Source organism: Coptis chinensis, chromosome 9 (genome assembly GCF_015680905.1).
Source record: "Coptis chinensis isolate HL-2020 chromosome 9, ASM1568090v1, whole genome shotgun sequence".
Classification (NCBI taxonomy): Eukaryota; Viridiplantae; Streptophyta; class Magnoliopsida; order Ranunculales; family Ranunculaceae; genus Coptis; species Coptis chinensis.
Window position 1 is genome coordinate 71,116,870 of NC_141464.1, and position 5,728 is coordinate 71,122,597.

The 5,728-nt window shown below is 36.8% G+C and overlaps 2 pseudogenes across 1 annotated transcript; both read right to left on the minus strand.

The window, feature by feature from the left end:
* Positions 1-261: 261 nt before the first annotated feature.
* LOC147477783 (MDIS1-interacting receptor like kinase 2-like) lies at positions 262-2,858 on the minus strand (annotated as a pseudogene).
* Positions 2,859-3,006: 148 nt separating this feature from the next.
* Positions 3,007-5,582, minus strand: LOC147477784 (dynamin-related protein 4C pseudogene; annotated as a pseudogene). Its single transcript, XR_015207267.1, has one exon. The product of XR_015207267.1 is annotated as a dynamin-related protein 4C pseudogene (transcript).
* Between the last annotated feature and the right edge of the window lie 146 nt (positions 5,583-5,728).

The following is a 5,728-nucleotide window of genomic DNA, read 5'->3' on the forward strand; positions in this document are numbered from 1 at the left end:
TAATTGAAACATACATTACTATTTTGTTTGGTAGCTTGGGCGTTTAATTGATATAACATGCTAACAATTATGACATGTTTTGTTGAAATTGTATATGATCATTTGAACAAAGTAATTGAAAGAAGCCAAAGCAATTTAAATAGGTATGGTTATATCAAATTAAATTACCATGTATGTGTAAGTTAACATTTAAAATGAGATACCAAATTAAACATCGTGACAAAGTCATGTGCAATTTCTAGTACTAAACATTTCATAAATTAAACAAACATGAATATTATTGGATCAATGACAATAATCCCCACTCTGCCTAGTATAAGGAAATACGATTGTATGTAGCAAGTACTATCAGACTTCTCCACCCAACAATTGTCCAACGGTTATCATGTGGAACGACTCCACAAAAGATAGTTTGCAACTTTCTAGTTTACGAGAAACACAGTCCATTGTGGGTCGAGATTCAGGACTAATATTTACGCATGAAAACGCTAGTTTTGTGCTTACCAATACTTCCTTGACGAGCTCTGTAGTGGGAGGTTGAAGACGTTTGTCCAATATATCCATCAGCAAAAGCATTTGATCCACTTGATAAAGATAGTGGAGCAATAGATGATAAAAATTCACCAGGATGATTTCCTATTATCACTTAAAGTGCTAACACTCCGAAGCTATACACATCACATTTTGCAGTCAACCTCATTGTGAAAGCCAACTCTACATGGAAATAAGTTATATATGTAAGTGTGATTAGATCTTTTAAAAGAATTTAAATTGCATGTAAGAAAAACATAAATTCACCTACGAATCAAATGTAAACAATGAACAAGAAGAGGGAAAGAAAGATGTACCAGGAGCCAAATAACCATAAGTTCCGGCGGTGCAGTCCAATTGGATGAATCGGACATTAAAACTTGAGCAATACCAAAATCAGCAACACAGGCATGATATTATGAATCCAACAAAATATTCTTGCTCGAAATGTCTCGATGAATCAATGGTGGTGTGCAACCATGCATGTAAAACAAGGCATTAGCAACGCTTTTGATGATGTTCATCCTCTTTTTCCAATCCAAACAAGTTGCTTCCTCTACATTGCTCAAAAGTTCGGCTAAGCTCCCCCTTCCAAAATACTCGTATATCTAAAAAGAGTGTCGAACATGTGAACAAAATCCGTGAAGTTTCACAATGCTTCGATGTCTTAGTTCTGTTAATGCATGTACCTCAGTCTGAAATGATTTTAAATCAATCACTTCACCGTCCTGTGATGGGTGAATTTTCTTCACACGCCACTACTTCTCCTGTTGACAAAACCGCTTTGTAGACGCTTCCATATCCTCCAACCCCAATGCAGTACTTGTCATCAAACCCCTCCGTTGCTTCAATAACGTCCTCGTATACCATTCCCCCATTGTAATTCCAAATGCAAAATAAATCGTTACGACTTGCTCTTGTCTCTTCTTCTTGAACTCTCCTTTTCTTATTAAACATAGACCAAGTTCCAACAATTACAATCAAAAGAAATAACAATCCCACAAGACAAAAAATGATGATCTTGATTGGTTTAATTCCTCCTTTTGCACCTATGTTTATTTCAGAAGATCTGCAAGGTGGCAAAGATTTTAGGTGACCACACAAGCCTTTGTTGCTAAAAAATGTTTCGGCTGAAGACTCGCGGAAAACTTTTCTATCAGGAACGGGACCTTCTAATGCATTGAAAGATACATCAACAGAAGTCAAGCTTTGCATTTCAACCAATGAAGGTGGAATTAAACCAGAGAACATATTGTGTGACAAATTCAAGTTCTCTAGCCAACGCATTAATTTTAGCAAAGGAAGGTGGAATGTAATCAGAAAACATATTCTGGCTCAGGTCAAGCAACTCTTGAATGTGAGCCAAATTGCCTAATTCCGATGGTATGCTTCCATTGAATTTATTTTTGCTCAAGTTCAGACGATACAAGTTGGAGCAATCGCCAATTTGTTTTGGTATTGGTCCACTCAGATTGTTGGTGAACAAATCTAGTTTCTCTAGATGACTTAAGCTTCCAATTTCGATAGGCAAATTGCCATAATAAAGTTGGTTATCACTCAAGTTGAGATTCACCAACGAAGCCAAATTCCCTATTTCTTTTGGAATCTCTCCTGTGAGATGGTTTGATGAGAGATCAAGCATTCCTAGATGAGTCAATTTTTCAAACTCTCGAGGCATGGTACCAGTGAGTGTTGTTATTGATGTTAAAACTTGTTAGATTTTTGCATTCACTCCAATTACTTGAAAGCTTGCCGTACAAGTTGTTGCTACTCAAACTAATGAAATCATGACTGGGATGTATGCCAAATGATTCTGATGTCTCCCGTGAGTTGGTTTTCATCTAGTCGAAATCGAAACAATCTTAGACAGTTTTTAAAGTTTGGGATTGGACTAGAGAGATTATTGTTAGTAGCACTGAGATGTTGAAGCCGTCCACCATCACATAGTTGTTGTGGCAAATAACCAGATAAATTGTTATAAGATAAAGTAAATTGAGTCAGTTTTGATTTCGTTACTTCTTGGGGTATAGAACCAAGAAAGGTTATTATGCATGAGCTTAAAAGGTTATTATACCACCAAAATCCTACAGAGAAGGATGAAAGTCAACTCAGAAGTCAGAACTGTTATTAGAATACTGCAAACCCTAATCACCATTTGCATCCTTTTTGTTAAGAATTCAGTGGTGGAAGGCTGGAAACAATCATACCTCCCCTGTTCTAATTAATTTTTTTGTTGGACAAGTGTTCAAATTCACTTAACAGACAACAAAACCTAAATGTTGATAATATCGAAAAAAACAAAAAAAAACGTAAATGTTGATACCCATCTCTAAAACAATAGGAAAAGACTGATCCTTAGTTCCTTACAACAAAGGAAAAGGGAGCAAATGAAGTATGCACCAAACAAGAAAGAATATACAATCAAAAGAGCTAAATGTGTAGAAAGTAAGAAGCACGGAAAACCATAATGGAGACTAGACGCAAAAACGACCAAAATGGATTATATTACGGCAGCTGTGATACATCAGTACATCCAAAACATATCCATTAATCCATAAAATGTAACAGTTACAAGTTGAAGAGATTCAGTGATAACCAAAAAACTCCAACATTACTTAGGAAAAGGAAATACAATTCAACTAAACTATAAGTTATTAGAAAAGCAAAGTAGAATTACTAAAGCGAAGCTTCATTGTCAAGAGGATATTATGATGCCTGGATCACCATCGTAGGCCCCTAATAATCGACACTGTCGCCATGAACAACAATACGATCCATGATCTTTGAAACAACGTCTTTTGATTGCTTGAGAACCCTAATACTCTTGTTCAACTTTTCACGCCTTGACGCCAGAGAAGGTGATTCTTCAAGCAACCTTTCAATGCTTCCACTGTGATTAGATCCCATCATCTCATTTATAATTTCCGCTTCCATTTCTTTGTTAACCAAATTCTGAACATTGAAGAGAAGATGAAGTGCCAAATTATCAAGCATCCTTTTCAAAACAATCTTCCAGTAGGCAGTTATTCTCATTTTCAAGTCAAAAGCTTGCTCTACAATCAATAGATAGTCTTTCAGATGACCAATCTCAACCTCTCCATATCCATTTATATCAAATTCTTTGGCATATCCTAATGATACTCTCTTGATTGCAGTAATGAAACTATCTTGTTGTGCCATCAGTGAATTCCAACTTGACATGTACTCTGGATCACAAGTATAGTCTGCAAGCTTCTCCATTTCAACCATCTCCTTTACTCGATCAACCGACCTATCTCTCATCTTCAATATCAGGTTATGTGAAGCTCTTCTAAAAGAATTTTGAAGTTGCAGGTATCCTTCAGAATGGAAAATCACCACGCGCACAACCACGTTTTCAACGTAGTTCCACACCTCTTCAACTAATTCAATTGGAGTTCCTGATATTTTTTTCAGTTTCCTTTGTAAGATGGTGAGGAAAGCTGTTCGAGGGAGAAAGTTTGGGAGTCCAATCAGCTTAGTTTCCTCTAAAACTGCAATTTCCTCCATTAAAAAGTTATCTTTAGTGCTCTCATCTGAGTTTAATTGGAGTTGTTTCGTATACTTCTCCAGCATCTCAGCCATCCTAACAGTACAGTGCATCTCTGCATCATCTAGATACTCGTCAAACTCTCCCCTCACGAGGATTTTTCGTAGAGACTCTTTAGTAGAGCCAAGAATCTGCATAAATGCTGTCATGGCCTCAGCAATAGATGACAGATGCTTGGGCAATTTGCTCAATTGGGCAACATTTTGATTTAGTTTCTCATTTATGTCCCCTATGATACCAGGCAAGCTTCTTCCTATACTTTTAGCTTGGATATCAACCAACTTCTGAGCTAAAACAGGAATACCTACAATGGATTTATCAATTTTAGACAAAAGGGGGTGAGATCCGAACAATCTTGCCTCTTCCACCCTGGCTACTTCATAACTTTCATCTCCAATTCGATTCCTTACACATACATAACCAAGTCCAATATTAACATCATCAGCAGCAACTTTTTCAAGAAGTCCTTCAGGAGCTTTATCTGCTTTAGTAACAACAGCTAATGTTCTTTCACCAGTTTTATCTACTCTCTGTGACATTCTAATGGATTCACAAGTAGGGAAATCTACAGTAGCTGATAAAACATTAAGAATTATGCTCTCTTTAGGACTGATGTATTCCATGATGATACCAGATATCTGTTCATATATATCTTTAGGTTGTCCAAGAACAGGTACTCTAGTAATTCCAGGCAAATCAACCATAGTAATATCAGGTACTCCATCCTTTCTCACTACTAGAGTTAAAGGGGTGTTAGATATACCTTTACCAGTACCAGCTATCTCATCTGTAGCAATGGAAATGTCTTCTGAAATGTGATCTTCATCAGTATATACTCTTTTTCCATGATATTCCAAGTAAAGCTCAGGTTCTGGAATGATATGGTGTTGAAGGCGCATAACAAGCGGGACACGGGTACAGATACCATGACCACGAGGAAGACTGATACCTGCAAGTGATTCAAGAACACTTGATTTGCCAGAAGATTGATCGCCAACTACTACAATAGTAGGGAGTTGAATTCCTTCTTTCATGATTTCTAGGTGTCAAAGCTGGTCTACAACGTCGAGAAAAGGTCGAATTCGATCATTGTAGGTGGACACTAAGGGTGGAATTACTGATAATGCAAGTTCATTGTTATCACACCTATAGCTCCTGAAATCAGCTGGTACTGCCGGTAGCATTTTCTCTTCACAATATTTTGATGCTGTTAGCATTTTCTCTTGCAGTAAAAGAAAAGTGAATGGTATGCTTTGAAAAATGAAAACTATCTCTCACATTTTACCTTTGCACTCTTGCTCCTCTTTAAATAATAGATGGCCTATATCTGTCTAGTGGTCTTCTTCTATGATGCTTGGTTGATCTACAGTGGATCTGCAGTCAACATGACATTTGCCTCCTTTTTTTTTTGACCTTTAATTTAAAGGTTCATGCAAGTTACATAGAATTGATACGGTGATACTTCTTAATTGGTTGTAATAGAATTGATACCTCTGCAACTTTTGCGAGTCCTTTCAACATAGCAAGCACTTAAAGTTTAAATCAAAGTTCACAAAGTAGAACATAGTACTACAAAAAGAACCAGGAGGCTTTATTTTCTGCCCTTTTCCTTTATTCATTCCTTTTAGA